General features: G+C 45.6%; 1 long non-coding RNA gene across 1 annotated transcript; it reads right to left on the minus strand.

Annotated features, from left to right (window-relative positions):
* Positions 1 to 11,103: 11,103 nt before the first annotated feature.
* On the minus strand, positions 11,104 to 14,033 carry LOC127314898 (uncharacterized). Its single transcript, XR_011749567.1, has 3 exons — positions 13,614 to 14,033; positions 11,774 to 12,860; positions 11,104 to 11,393 (listed from the first exon to the last, which is right to left on the minus strand). It is a non-coding gene; the product is annotated as an uncharacterized lncRNA (long non-coding RNA).
* Between the last annotated feature and the right edge of the window lie 2,730 nt (positions 14,034 to 16,763).

Here is a 16,763-nt window from a genome sequence, read left to right on the forward strand (position 1 = left end):
GTTCAATAATTTTCATAGGTATTTTGTATGGGACCTCTTTCTCACCTGGCGCCTCATCCACTACCTTTGCAGTAGTAGTAGATTTTCCAAACAGGAATTCAAGAGAAGATCTCTCCATAATGAATTATAACAGCAGGCAGAAATAAAATCAGCACAAACAGTAAAAGTTTCCCTTACCAATTCCACTTACCAATAGCGCTTCACTCCCCGGCAACGGCGCCAGAAAATAGTCTTGATGACCCACAAGTATAGGGGGTGTATCGTAGTACTTTCAATAAATAAGAGTGTCGAACCCAACGAGGAGCAGAAGGTGTTGACAAGCAATTTCGATGAAGGATTCACTGTAAATGCTCACAGACAAGTATTCAGGGGGTTTTGATATAGCAGATGATAAAGTACGAGTAAGTAAAATGCGAGAGAAATAATTGCAGCGAGTGGCCCAATCCTTTTTAGCACAAAGGACAAGCCGGTTTGTTTACTTATAATGACCAAACGTTCTTGAGGACACACGGGAATTTTACTCTAGTGCTTTCGCTTCATGTAGCTAATTAATCTTCATTGTTTTGATAAGTGTTGTGTGGGTGAACCTATGCTAATGCACCGCCCTTCCTAGGACTAATACATACTTGTGATTAAACCCCTTGCAAGCATCCGCAAATACAAGAAAGTAATTAAGATAAATCTAACCACAGCCTTAAACTCTGAGATCCTGCTATCCCTCCTGCATCGATATACCAACGGGGGTTTAGGTTTCTGTCACTCCGGCAACCCCGCAATTGGCAAACGAGTACAAGATGTATTCCCCTAGGCCCATAAAGGTGAAGTATCATGTAGTCGACGTTCACATGACACCACTAGAAGAATAACACCACAACTTAAATATCATAACATTGAATATTACTCAACCATAATTCACTACTAACATTTAGACTTCACCCATGTCCTCAAGAACTAAACGAACTACTCACGAGACATCATATGGAACATGATCAGAGGTGATATGATGATGAATAACAATCTGAACATAAACCTTGGTTCAATGGTTTCACTCAATAGCATCAATAACAAGTAGAAATCAACACCGGGAGAGTTTCCCCTATCAAACAATCAAGATCCAACCCAAATTGTTACAGCGGTGACGATGTGCAGCGGTGGAGATGGTGGTGATGTAGATGGAGATGATGGTGATGACGATGGAGATGATGTCCAGCTCGATGACGATGACGATGGCGTCGATTTCCCCCTCCGGGAGGGAATTTCCCCGGCAGATTTCAGCCTGCCGGAGAGCTCTTTTCTCTCTGGTGTTTTCCGCCCCGCAGAGGCGGCTGTGACTCTTCGCGACTATCCTCTGGAGCTTAGGTTTTCGGGACGAAGAAGTACGTGAAGGAGAGGAGGCCAGAGGGGGCTGTGGGCCCCCTCCCCACAAGGCGGCGCGGCTAGACCTGGGCCCGCGCCGGCCTATGGGGGGCCATGGTGGCCCTCCTCGGCTCCTCCTTCTGGCTGTCTCCGTCTTCTGGAAAAATAAGATTTTCCGTATAATTTCCGTCAATTGCTGATCTTCCGAAATATTGCATTCTGACGGTGCTTTTTCCTGCAGAATCCTGACTCCAGTGCGCGATCCTCCAATAATCATGAAACATGCAAAATAGATGAAATAACATAAGTATCATCTCTAAATATGAAATATATCAATGAATAACAGTAAATTATGATATAAAATAGTTATGCAAAATGGACGTATCACCGTGCGCCACAGAATCACTTTTTCGTGCGCCACTGATGAGGCTTTTCCTACTAGTGAAATGAGAACCAACAAAAACTTTTCTTACATAGGGTGCTATGCATAGTACTCACAACTAATGCTTGTGTTATCTCCATGAGTGTTGTTTGTTACATTGAACATTCTTCCCAAAACCCTAAAACCCTAACCATCTCAAAACAAAGTGGATCAAATGTGAGATGCTAAAATAAATAAAAAGACATATGTGGGCATATAGTCCTAATGTGTAAATCTTGACCCCTAGCATTCTTACTTTTCTAAATGGTGGTAAACCATTGCCAATCCCACAAAACCCTAAACCTCATCCCTCCTATCACCATCCATTGAGAAGCAAAATAAAAAGAAATGATCTTAAATAAGAAAAAGGCCTATGTAATCCTATGGCTATTTTTTTTTTGCAAATGATGAACTTTGCTTTGTCTACCTTGAGTAGATGATTTGAAATACCTTAACAAACCTAACCTAGTACTTACCAACAAATCAAAGTGAGAAACAAAAATAAAATAAAACATATCCATAGAGGCATATGTGGCACCTAGCCATAATATCAAATCTTAACCTAGGCACCTACACTTTCCCCACATGGTTTGAAACTCTTATAAAACTCAATCTAACCCTAAAGAGATACTCACACATGCCTAATTGGATCAAGAGAACCAAAATGGAAAAAATAAGAAAAATCCAATTCCACACACCCATGTGCTTATGGACATTTTGCAAATCTTTGATCTAGACCAATTTGGCTTTCACCATTAGTTGTATTATGTTAATAAACACTTATTACAACTTTTGGAATCAAAGAAACTCAAATCAAATCAAATTTGAACTCAAATTTTGATCACATGCAATGATGGTCAAATCTGCCAATTTCAGTCTGGTCACTAATTTGAGCCCCTGGATTTGAAGTTTTTCAAACCAAACAATTCCAATTCTTTGCAGCTCATCCAAGTATACATCAAGGTGAACAACTTTGGTAAAGACCACCATATCAAATTCATCTTGGATCAAAAACTATGCTCAAGCAAAGTTGGGACTTTTTAACAACTTCAACATTCTCCCACTTTGCAAATTTTGCATTTCTTTTATTTTTGAAATTCCACCACCACCATTGTGAGTCTCTGGTCATTTGCAACCAATCCAACCAACCTATTTTAAAATTTTGGATTGCTTTGCATAGGACAAGATTTGACAAAAACCTAGAATTCAAATCTACCCAAATCCCAAAATCACTATTCATAATAGTGTTGGCCTAACCCTACTCAACCCTTGAGCTCTACCCTGTCCCCTGGCCCCCTCTCAACCTAAGCCCTGCATAGTAACCCTAGATAGAGGCCAAACATGGCCATGGCAATGCCATGCCGGCCACCCTCACATGCACTCATGCCCTAGCTCACCCCTCTCCTCTCTAGCCCTGCAAATCATGTCTCCCAGCACCACCTTGCTCCCCTGGACCAACCCAGCCTAGCCATCGTCGAAGAGGAACCCGCCAGCGCTGGGAACGCGCCGTGCCCGACGCGCCCAGAACCCGCCAGACGCGCGTCGGACATGCTCCGGACGCGTCAGAGCGTCGACGTGCGCCGTCGACCCAGGCCCCCTCTCGCCCCCTCCCTGCGCGCACGCACTCACCTGGACGACAGCCACCCGCTAGACACGCTCCCGTGCCCGCGCGAGCACCGTAGCCGTCGCCCTCATCGTCGTGTCTCCCGCACCCGTGCCGCACGGCATCGCCATCGCCAGCGCTCACCCGACCGCCCCGTCCTAGCTAGCAGGCTCCCTAGCATCGCCTGGATGTCTCCTACCTAGCGCCGCCCTCGCCTACCCCTCTAGCTCACCGGAATCACCGCGCCCTGGTCAACTTCCTCGCACCTACACGGCACTCCTCGCCATCTATAAAAGGAGAGCCTCCCCGAGCTATCCAAGCACGCCATTGCCTTCTCCTCTTCCTCCTGAGTCTCCCTAACCACCTCCCTTCGCCAATTACACCCTCCGCCGCCGCAATTCGATCGGAGACCGCCGCGCCAGTACCTCAGCAACGACGACGATTGGCGCCACACCCGCTTCCCCCACGACCACCGCTGACCTCGCCATCGACTTCCAGTTCAGCTGCGACCTGCCTCGACCCTCGCCGAAGCTCAGGTGAGCCGCCAGACCCAAACCCTCGCCGTGCCCGTCCTGCCCCTTGTCGACGTAGGCGACGACTGTGCGTCGTTGGATCCTCTGTTGATCCAACGGCCCACACATCCTCCCGTACCGCTTCGGCGTGGATAACCCGCTGACAGGTGGATCCCACCGTCATACGGCCCGCGATGCATGAGACGCGAAACTGGGCCGGCCTGCTTCTCTCTCTCTCCCTCTGGCCCGTTAGGATTTCCCGCGCAAGCCCATATCATTTAAATTTAAATTTTGGAATTCAATGTTTTTCCTTACAGATGCTTTTTCAAAATCAAATAGAATCAAATCTACCCAACCAAATTTGATGAAATTTATATTGTTGGAAAGCTTATGAAAAGATCTATCCAACCACACTTGTCTCACATTGAAATTCTTTGTAGAATAAATGTGACAAAAATAACAAGTCAGAGACTTTTCCACATTCAATTAATTGTTAAAAATCAACCAAAAATGCTTTTGAGTTGATCTCAACTCTCATAGCTCACATTTCACTTACACTAATTGTTTATGTAAAAATATGGCAGGATTACTTTGAGTGATCATGGCCCAAATTAAATAAAGGACTATATGGCTATTTTAGTTAGTTGATATTGTCCAAAACTATTATGTAAATCATATGAAGTATTTTGCTTCATTTAAATCTTGTCCCAAGTACTTTCATATGAAGTTGAGACCCTGGTCTAAATACTCTCACATGAAATACTTGGTGATATTAAATCATAATTAGTATTGTTAAATGGTATGAGGTAGTCTACCTCATTTAAATGATTTTCTCAAATAATGATGATGAATGGTTGACCTTGGTCAACAGAGATTCATGCATGATTGTTGGAGAAGCTTAAATCTTAATAAAATTCAATGAGAGGAAATTATTTCCTCAAGGAACTAAATGGAAACTATCATTTACATATGTAATGAGAGGAAATTATTTTTCTTAAGAATAAAACAATCTCAACCAACACGATGGCAATGTGATGATGCTAAAATAGCTTGTGTGATTCATGTGTGTGCTTAGTCTAGTCCTTGAGCTTGTTTGGTGATTGGATACATCATATTCATTTTTAGACGCTAGTACCGAGGAGTACCAAGAGGAGGAGGAGGTCTACTACCAGGAGGAGGAAGACCACTTTGACCAGTACACCAACCAAGGCAAGCTAATATTCTTGCAAAGTGCAAAGCTCTACCAAGAGAAACGCACACTCATCTTTCCTTATGCTTCATGAACCCATCCCAAGTTTTATTCTTACAAGCTTTCATTTTGAATATTTAAGCTTCCTTTTATAGTTAACCTTGGTCTAAGTATAGAGTACTACAAGAGTATCAAACTTAGCCTAACAAACCTTACAAGTTAGTTAGCACCGCTCATGACTAGTTGCTAGTGCTAACAACTAAAATTGACTACTCTAGATGGGAACATGTGAAATGAAATGACTTTGAAAGGTTTTGAAGGTGAATATGACTTGAAGGACATGATGAATTTGATAAAAACTGATGGTGTGGTCGTATGCGATACCATTCCAAATTACAAGTACCCCCACAATACCTGATTATGGGTAGGGCTTAACTGGAAGTTTATGTGTCTTAGTATGGGTTCCCTCTAAACAAGCGTCATAGGGGTTATGCCGAGGCTGCCTCCGTTGAAAGTGAATTGATGTGAAATGACATGAATGAGGGTGAATGTCCGGCCCAAGCCCTGTGCAGTTCCCAGGCTGACGGTTTGTCTTCACTGGGAGGCCAAGCTCATGGGGAGAGGTGCCTATACTAGGATATGTAAGTGAAAGGTTTGGGTTGATGATCCGCGTACTGAGTTACGATTATTCAGGGTATTCCTGACGGATGTAATCAAATGTTGTGGCACAAGTGTGCAACCTCTGCAGAGTGTAAAACTATTCGAATAGCCGTGTCCACGGTTATGGACGGTTGAAAAGGCCATACTGTTCCGTTATCAGATAAATTTTCAAAAAGGTGACATGTGAAGGGTGACTGGTGACTTGAACTTGAAAGGTGAATGGTGACTTTGACTTGAATTACCACAGAGTTGTGGGAATGACACTAATGTTCCCACTTGAGTGAGTTAGCAATTGATGAGTCTTTATTAAATGCTTATGAACTAAAATTGGCTTTATGCAAATAAACCTAGAGCTTAGTACCCTTGAATAAAATTGATAAGTAGTTACATTAGTATTAGTTTGCGAGTACTTTAAAGTACTCACGGCTTTGTCCATGGCTATTCAAATGGCCAGACTATGAAGAGGAGCAGCGGTATCAAGATGATGGACAGCAGGACGTCTACGACAACTAGGACTACTCCTGACGTCAAGCGTTGGCCTGTGGATTAGATAGTCCGCTACTACTTCGCTTCCGCTATTTGTGATGTTCGTTGATCAATAGATCAACTATGGTTGTAATATTGGATCATGTGATCTACTTTTGTAAGACGATTATGGGTTGTAATGAATGATGACTGATGATATTCAACTGTTATGTCTCGCAACAACAATCTTCCTGGGATTGCGATGTATGGCATAATAGGCATCTGGACTTAAAAATCCGGGTGTTGACAAATATCTCCAGGACAGAGATGTTTGGGTCGACCCCCCTGGCCCTGGCTCCCAATTCTGGAAAGCTCTCCAGAAGATCAAGCTGGTGTTGCGCTTGGGGGCGAAACACCATGTCGGAAATGGGGCCTCAACCCATTTCTGGCTGGATTGGTGGGTGGGATCTGGAAAGCTACAAGATCGGTTCCCCAACCTTTTCGCCATTGCGGAGGCGCAGGAGGCCTCCGTTGCTAGCCTATGGACCGACACTGGCTGGGCCATCTCCTTTCGCCGGGAGTTGGGCCTTACTGAGAGAGTGGAGTGGGTCAACCTAATGAGGGAAATTGAAACCCTTCGGCCGACGGCTACCCCCGACCTTATGACATGGGTCCTGGAACCCTCGGGGAGGTTCACTGTCCGCTCGCTTTACCGCAAACTCTGTGACGGTATTCCCTCCAAGGCCTTTGGCGCCATCTGGCGTCTTGCGATCCCCTCGCGGATCCGTATCTTCCTTTGGCAACTGGCGCGGAAACGCCTTCCGACTAATGCCAATATTCGGCACCGTCGAGGCCCCTCCACGGGTAGATGTGCCCTTTGTGGCGAGCTTGAAGACACTATCACATCTTCTTTGAATGTGGGCTTGCAAAATTCTTGTGGAGCGCAGTTAGGGAACTGCTATCCTGTTCTTGGAATCCCTCTTGCTTTGCGGATGTTTGTAGAATCTTACAAAACCAATCTACAAAGATGCAGCGTGTTCTGGGGATTTGCTGTGCAACCCTTTGTTGGACCTTGTGGAATTTGAGGAACAAATTCACAATAGAGGGGTCTTTCCCTTCCCAGCCGGCTGACTGCCTCTACAAATTGTCTATGTACCTTCAGGTGTGGAAACCAGTGGCTAGAAGGACGGACCGAGAAGACATCCAGAGGGCGATTGAGAAGATCCGGACCCTTCACGCGGCGACACGGGATGCTGTGGAGGACGTGCCGGTCTGAGTCTCCTCCTTCGCCGGACGACATATGTGTATTCCTAGTTTGTTCTCCAGACTTGTTATGTGTGCCCAGCCATCGTGCTGCGGGCGGTCTGTGTGAGACTCTTGGTGTGTGCCCAGCCTTCGAGCTGCGGGCTGTGTTGTGTTGTATTGCTATCGAACCTTGTGGCCGTGGGGATTTATTAATTTAAAGCTGGGCTCTGCTCGAGCCTTCTGTCTAAAAGAAGTACTATCATGAAGTGAAATGGGAGGAAGAGCAGGGTGGTTGTGGTTTAAGCTTTTTTTTTGCGAAAAGTGGTTTAAGCTATTTTAACAGTGATTTTGTTTCCAAACTTTGTTAACACACTGTTAAAAGTAAACCTCTGTTTGGCGATATGACTCTTTTATGGCTAGGGACGATCAGGGTGACGGATGTTTCTTCTGCTATCTGTGAGCTCAAGGTGTGGAATGGTGCGGTTGAGATTTTTTGGAGAATCCTGGAAATCCTCAATGATACATGACTCTTTTCTTAGCACTATTTATGTGTACATAATATCTGTAATACTGAAAATATATGGGGATTTTAAGGAGCATGGGTCGATGCAAGCTACAGACATGTCCAGAACATAACGAGCAGACACTGCTATTTTCTCTTTGTTTACCTGCCCGTTCACAACATAACGCTTGTTGTTCAAATCACAACAAGCATTTAATATACTCCCTCCATTCTAAGATGTCTCAGATTTGTCTGGATTTTTTGTTTTCGAAATGAAGGACGAGACCTCCAGCCTCTGCATCGAAAAGATGCATACGGCTTTCTTTATTAATTTATTCAACAAACACTACTAGGAAAACGGCTATAGATGAACGTCTTAGCCGTGGCACGTCAACTTTTTGGTGCGCTGCTGCTATTACCTGTGGCGCACCAAAATGGGTGGGCCACTAGTACGCCGCGCCTCCAGCGGTGAAGCTGGAGGCATACGTGCTCGAAGGCTACGACGAGGATGAGGCCACCGCGCGCTCCCTCGTCGCGTCGAAGGAGGAGGAGGAGGAGGAGGCGCGGTGGAGCTGGGAACCCGGGATGGAGGACATCCTCTGGCTCAGCGCGCTGGTGGCGCAGCACCAGGCGGAGATGCCGCCGCCTCCGCCATTGATGAGGAAGGCGCCGGAAACCAGGGCGGGAATTGATGGCGCGGCCATATATACCAGGCCCACGTTTTAAACCAGCGCGGGCATTTCCCACGATTTAAATTTTTGAATTTTGAATTTCATTTTCGGTCCCCCCGCGCACGACAGGCCCACCGGCCATATTAAAAAAAATAGACCAGTGGCGCACATTTGGATTGCGCCACTAGTCTGTGCACATGCCTGTGGCGCACCGGCCCGGTGCGCCACGGGTTAGGTACTACCAGTGGCGTGATACCCATGGAGCACACAACTTGGTGCGCCATGGGTAGGCCTTTTCCTACTAGTGAAAGGACGGATAAAGAGCATACATCCAAAAACCCGAACCCTCCACACAACATCCGGGAACTATCGCATACCCCGAGATGCCCTCTAGGCGAAACGAGAGCGCTCATCCGGTTTAGCAAACTCCCGTCACCACCATCGAACCGCCGAGGAATCTTCATGGTTAAGATCCGCATAAACTTCGCCGATCCTACCGACGACGCCACCATGGCGCCAGAAGGCACCTCAGCATACGTCCGCCGTCGAGACTCCACGGCGCCACGCCACCGAGACCCACCGTCGTCGACACGATAAGAACCACGCCGCTCCACCTCAGAACCCCTCCAGCCAGCATCGGCTCCAAAAAAAAAGTAGTTGAATGTTTTTGTTTGGAGTCCGGACCGTGCCTACCTAATAGTACATCCCGGTCGAAGTTTGGCCCGTGCCTACCTAATAGTACATCCCGATCGAAGTTCGGCCCGTGCCTACCTGATAGTTCTCGGTTGTTAGAAATTTGTTCATCGCGGACAGTTCTTTTACAATTTTTATGTATTTTTTTTGAATGAAATAATCTACTACTTTTGATGATGCTTTGGAAAAAATGCATAACAAATTAACGATTGATTCTAATTATAATGTCATCAAGCTTAATTGGTGCTTCCTCCGTTTTTATATGTTCGTATTTCAAGCCAAAAATGTAATTAATCGTATATAAATTATATGGCAGCAGAAATATATTGTTGGAAACATCTTTAAATATGAATCCAATGGTATAGTTTTAGTTTTGGTAACATATAACTTATATTTATAGATCAAATTGTTAGTCAAAGTTCTACCTCAAAATACATGGTGGCCTTATATTTTGAGACAGAGATGGTGCTCCATTTTAATAGGGCAGGGTATTTCCATACGTGTCACGAGGAAATCGCTGTCCCTCGCAATCAAAGTTTATTAATCTGACATTAATAAGTTCTGAGACACATGAATAATATAGAATACATTAGACATGCATATCTCGTGCATTTTTCCTAGTATTCTAGCTACCACTAAAGTTGTGTGGTTCTTATTAATTTTCATAATTCAGCTTATTAATCTGCAAACTGCAAATAATTAAATTGCCAACTTGCAGTACTGCCAGCAGGAGTTGACCAAACTGCCCGAGGAACTCAAACAGGTAAACACCTATCAAGTATCATGAACCATATAAGAGTATGAGACTTCACCGAAAAGTTAAACGTTCGCAATCTAACATGTCTGAAATATCCTGTAGGTCATTAGTGAGAGATTATGTCATTAGCCTAGAAATGTACGATACAACTATAATCTGTGCTAGGATGTGCCTAGCACTATACTTACTGAATATTATGTCTCTTAAATTTGGACTACTACTGCAAATGATCACTGTCTGTTCACGTTTGAGAGGTGATTATCCTTCAGTCAGTCCACTGTTGCCACAGTTATGGTAGTCTGAGTTAGCTTCTTACCTTCCAGAAATCTACCATATGTATTGTTCGGTTACATGCAAATGTTTGAAGGTACTATTCTTCCAAAATTATTGATTTTTCAGTTAACCATATCAGTTACTTGCATATGTATAAGGAAGAATGTGTTCCATTTGTCCTTGTTTGTAAAGAATGTGCTCCATTTGTCACCCGGTTCTCATTCTTTTTTCACTTTCATGATTATTATTTCTCGAGCAATTGATTTTAATTGCTTCTTCGGTGAAGCCAGATGCTACTTCTGAAAACCAACTGGCCTGAGGGGAGTCTGTAATGCAGAAATGTTGTATGGTTCAGTGTCCACTTGCAGCGTGACTACCAGATGCACACGCGAATGTTCGGCAGCAAAGAAATACGTAGTAGTACTCAGCAGTGGAGGCTGCCAGATGCACACGCAAATGTTCGTCAGCAAGGGAGTGATCAGCAGTGGGGGCTGCCACGCAAATGTTTCACATCAAGGGAGTAGTCAGCACCGGTTACCACCTGAACTACACGTGAAAGTTTACTAAAGCTTGCTGTGAACTAACCAAGGATCGTTTGTTCTGTTTTATTGCACTCTTGGTCCATGACATTGCTGCTAAAAAATGATGAAAACACCTGCCACATCGCATATTCACATTACTCTGTTTACATATAGGTTCTGAAAATTCACGATGAAACATATATGAAGATAAAGGATACAAATTTGTGTATGGAAGTTTTGGTAGCAAGACACCAGAATTTACAGGTCATGCAAAAATCAAAGAATTATTTGATAAAAAATAGCATATGGCACAAGTTGAAGTCACCAAAACAAAATCGCACGGCACTAGCAATAATACTTGGAGAAGCAGAAATCCCCCGGATTAGGTATTTTAAAGCAGACTTGCAACACTAGAAATTAAGCTAGACTACAACGAGTTTTTTCTTCAGATAACATGTGAACACCGCCGACCACATTGATGCAATGCGACAAATTCAGCGATAACTGCAGCGATCATCCCTTCAACTGGAGAAACAAACTCATTATCAACTCAGAAGCACTGTTCAAAAAAATCAACTCAGAATCATATATACAGAGAGCTCTATAACAGATATCATATGACTGGCTGTAGCTCATAGGAATACGACGACAACAGAAAAAATCGATGGATGATGTGACTGCTGTTTGTAGTAAAAAAAAAACAGGGTACTGATATATTTGGATAATATGTGAATCACCATCATTTTACTTGCTTGTCTGTGTCATTCACGTGTGTGAATCCCCATTGTCCGATGAAAGCAGTTTGAGGGTGCATGCCCCTAGCTGGCGGCCAGATAGTTTCCCCCAAAACAGAAAAGAATCAAACATACGAAATCTCACAAACTATATTCAGAAGGTCTTCTTACCTTAAGAACCATTTCAGCACATTAGTACATCAAACCAGACATTCATCCTATGGATCGTACACTTCATGACCTTCGCGAATGACTGCCAAGAAGCACAAGTCATCAGGCAATTCACAGTTTTGAGGAAAAGACAAATAGATACGAGAAGCAACATTGAGTCAGTTACACAAATAAGCTGACAAATAAAACTTGAGACAAACAACTCACTTTTTTAACTCATAATTATAATTATAGATGATTTATAGTTCACCTTTGATACTAGAAATAGATAACAAAACTACATTAAAATGCAATCCATATTCCTGAAAGTAATACAGTTAGCTAGCTCATAATGATGAATTTAGCTGATAAGAAATAAGGGACTCTAGAACTTTCTTATATAAACTATCCCTCTTCATGCCAGGCACACAAAATTAAAACATGACCAAGCTAATAAACTCTAGCAACAAAACACCTTGGGCATTCGGTTTTAAAATACATGGAGCCTAATTCAAGACTAGAAAAGCAAATAGTATTCTGGATCTTTATCAAGTGGCAAAGAAAACAATTGTTTCAGAAGGTAATAGCAAGATTAGAGCCTATACATGTAATGGATAAAATAATACAACTAGCATTGAGGTTCCAAACATGCCAACCAAGTTACTTAATTGACAACAGAATAAATCTATATATCGATGATGTGACTGCTGTTTGTAGTAAAAAACAGGGTACTGAGATATTTCTTTCACCTATCGATTATGAAACAGCCAAACTAAGGGAGAACTCTGGGCATGGCCTAGGAGTGAGGTTATTCCAACATCAACACCATGTAACACATTTTGATAATATGTGGATCACCGTCATTTTACTTGTTTGTCTGTGTCATTCACATGTGTGAATCCCCATTGTCCGATGAAAGCAGTTTGAGGGTGCATGCCCCTAGCTGGCGGCCAGATAGTTTCCCCCAAAACAGAAAAGAATCAAACATACGAAATCTCACAAACTATATTCAGAAGGTCTTCTTACCTTAAGAACCATGTCAGCACATTAGTACATCAAACCAGACATTCATCCTATGGATCGTACACTTCATGACCTTCGCGAATGACTGTGCCAGGCACAAGTCATCAGGCAATTCACAGTTTTAAGGAAAAGACAAATAGATACAAGAAGCAACATTGAGTCAGTTACACAAATGAGCTGACAAATAAAACTTGAGCCAAACAACTCACATTTTCAACTCATACTTATAATTATAGATGATTTATAGCTCACCTTTGATGCTAGAAATGGAAAACTAAACTACATTAAATGCAAGCCATATTCCTGAAAGTATTATAGCTAGCTAGCTTATAAGAAATAATGGACTCTAGAATTTTCTCATATAAACTACCCCTCTTCACGCCAGGTAGACAAAATTAAAACATGACCACAACGCTACTAAACTCTAACAACATAACACTTGGGCATTCGATTTAAAATACATTGGAGCCTAACTCAAGACAATAAAAGCAATTAGTATTCTGGATCTTCATCAAGTGGCAAAGAAAACAATTGTTTCAGAAGGTAATAGCAAGATTAGAGCCTATATATGTAATGGATAAAATAATACATCTAGCATTGAGATTCCAAACATGCCAACCAAGTTATTTATTTGACATTTGATTTTACATCTTTAATCATTTGGCATTTGAGCTAGATCTACCATGAATGAATGCAGCCAATGATACCATACCATACAGTTATAAGTGAAGCTAAGAGAAAACTGCTGATTAAGCTTATGCTGTTAGCTAGTGTGTATGAAGTATAATTTGGGCTACCCCCACAATACAATAAGCACTAACTAACGATGAGCAATTACCTGGCGTATAGAAACACCTGAGAGGATGATAGGCGCCGATATGAATCAAGGGTCCAGAAAGCATAGTAGATTGCAACGACTTAAGGTCAAGCATGTAGACGGTGCCATTCACATGTAAAAGCACTACATCAGTATCCTCATCATAACCCTGAATTCTGTCCCTTCTTTCGGTCCGAGGAGGGTGTCCAGGAGTGGTATTCATTCCAATGATCTTCCACGGCACCCACGTGGTAACGCCATGAGCATCGACGTCTCTCTTCCACATTATGAGAGAAGGATAAACCAGCATGGCGTAGCCAACGGCGCCATCCTCAGCCTTGATGATCTGATGGTTTATGCAGCGTTCGTCATGGGTAACAGGAGGCCCCATCATCACGGCTATGCTGTTCTCGCCCAGATCGAACTCGAGTATGCTGCCGTTGATCACGGACAGCCAGTAGAGACGATTGCCGACGAGGACGGCAGGTTTGCCTTGGATGTCGGATGGAGATTCCGATGAGATGAGATCGCCCCATAGGCCGGTGTTGGAGGAGTAGACGCACGCGAGGAGTCGGTTAGGGTGCCTCCTGTACATGGTGACCAGGACAAGGTTGAAGGGGCTGGAGTAGCAGGTGCCGTGCACGTGGCCAGGGTCGGCGGCGGCGCAGAGCACCGCCCCGTTGACGGAGACCCTGCCCAAGTCTGGAGGGAAGGCCACCGTGCGCTGGTCGCCGGTGATGGGGTCGCAGACGACGACGCGGCTGGGAAGGCCACCGTCCGCGTCCCACACGCGGGTTTTGACGAGGACGCGGCCGTGGCGGCAGCCGAGCACGTCCGTCTTGTGGCCGCAGCGTCCGAGGTCGAACCGCGGAGGTGGGATGCGGTCGGGAGGGTCGAGCATGGGCGCGAACACGATGCGCTGGCCGTCGTCGTCGTTGGGCACGAAGGAGCCGAGGAGCGGCGGGTTCCGGTGGCGCGCGCAGAGCTGGCGGTGGAACTTGGGGTCGGCGAGGAGGCCCCGCCAGCGCGTGCAGACCGCGGAGGCGCGGGCGAGCGAGGACGGCGTAGGCGGGAGGCGGAGGAGGATCTCCCGCAGGATGTCGTCGTCGTCCGGCAGGGAGGCGGGCGAAGCGCGGCGGCTGGTCATGGAGGAGGCGCCCTCCTCGCTCGCGCGGATTTGGGGATGGAGGCGCGGGCTGTGGCGGCGGGCCAGTCCAGCCCCGTCCTCGCTCGCCTGGGTTCGGGGATGGAGGCGCGGGCTGCGGCGGCGGTCGAGTCCGGCTCCGGCTCCGGCCCCGTCCTCACTTGCGCGGATTTGGGAACGGAGTCGCGTGCTGCGGCAGCGGTCCATTCCAGCGCCGCCAAGCCAAGACCTACACAACAGTGGATTCGCTCGTAGCCTTTTCTTTGCCCAGACAAAATCGGCGACTGGATAGATTCAGTTTCGTCAGACAATACTCAATTTATGTTGCGCATAACTGTATTTGAGAAATATGGATTGCAGCTCATAAGGGCATCTCCGACGCCGACCGTTTGCGTCCGCCGTGACTTGAAAATAGGTCTGACACCACATCCAGCGGCGCGACACAAAGTAACCGGGCTATCCGTTGCGAAAACCCGGTGCATATTTGCGGCAGGTTTACGTCTCCGGACGCTGCACGGACGCGTAGTGTCCGCTCGTGTCTCCACCGGGCCCGCTTGGCAGCGAGCCTGCATCGAGGGCATCGCTTCGGCGGCCATCGCTTCCACGATCAGCGCTTCCGCGTCTGCACTGCAGCCTTCGCCATCAATGTCGCGGCTGCCTCTTCTGCGCGCGCACTGGCGGCGGCGGCTAGGCTTCTGCGCCGCCATCAATGGCATCGTTCCCCACGCGCGGTCGGCCTTAAAACTCCACCGGCACCGATCCTCCATCGCCCACACCTTCACTCGCACCACCACCGCTACAACACCATGGGGAAGAAGAAGAATGACTTCGAGGCGTCCGGTGATGTCTACTGGAGCTTCTATTCTTGTAGACAGTGTTGGGCCTCCAAGAGCAGAGGTTTGTAGAACAGCAGCAAGTTTTCCTTAAGTGGATCACCCAAGGTTTATCGATCTCAGGGAGGAAGAGGTCAAAGATATCCCTCTCAAGCAACCCTGCAACCACAAAGCAAGAAGTCTCTTGTGTCCCCAACACACCTAATACACTTGTCAGATGTATAGGTGCACTAGTTCGGCGAAGAGATAGTGAGATACAAGTAATATGGATGAGTATGAGTGATAATAGCAATCTGAATGAAGTATAGCAGCGAGCAAACATTCAACAAAACATTAAACAAACGGAGATTCGATGCTTGAAAGCAAGGCCCAGGGATCCTGCTTTCACTAGTGGACACTCTCAACAATGATCACATAATAGGACTACTCTACACCCTCTTGTTGGATGATGAACACCATTGTGTAGGATTACACGAACCCTCAATGCCGGAGTTAACAAGCTCCACAATATTCAATGTTCATATTTAAATAACCTTAGAATGCAAGATAGATCAACATAACCAAATAGATCACATCAACACCATCATAGTAATAGTTAACTTCATAATCTACAAGAGATCACAATCATAGCATAATCCAAGTACTACACGATGCACACACTGTCCACATTACACCGTGCAGGAGGAATAGACTACTTTAATAACATCACTAGAGTAGCACATAGATGAATAGTGATACAAAACTCATATGAATCTCAATCATGTAAGGCAGCTCATGAGATTATTGTATTGAAGTACATGGGAGAGAGATTAACCACATAGCTACAGCGGAGCCCTCAGCCTCGGGGGTGAATTACTCCCTCCTCATCATGGAGACAGCGATGGCGGTGAAGATGGCGGTAGAGACGGCGGTGGAGATGACTCCGGGGGCAATTCCCCGTCCCGGCAGGGTGCCGGAACAGAGACTTCTGTCCCCCGAATTGGAGTTTCGCGATGGCGGCGGCTCTGGATGGTTTTCTCTGGTTTTGTCGAACTGGTCGAGGTTTTTAGGTCAGGTACGATTAAATAGGCGGAGAGGCGGAGTCGGAGGGGCCACGGGGTGACGACACGCTATGGGGGCGCGGGCCACCCCCAGGCCGCGCCGGCCTATGGTCTGGTGGGCCTGTGGCCCCCCTCCGGCGACTCTCGGGTGTTC

Source organism: Lolium perenne, chromosome 7, assembly GCF_019359855.2.
Source record: "Lolium perenne isolate Kyuss_39 chromosome 7, Kyuss_2.0, whole genome shotgun sequence".
NCBI classification, from domain to species: Eukaryota; Viridiplantae; Streptophyta; class Magnoliopsida; order Poales; family Poaceae; genus Lolium; species Lolium perenne.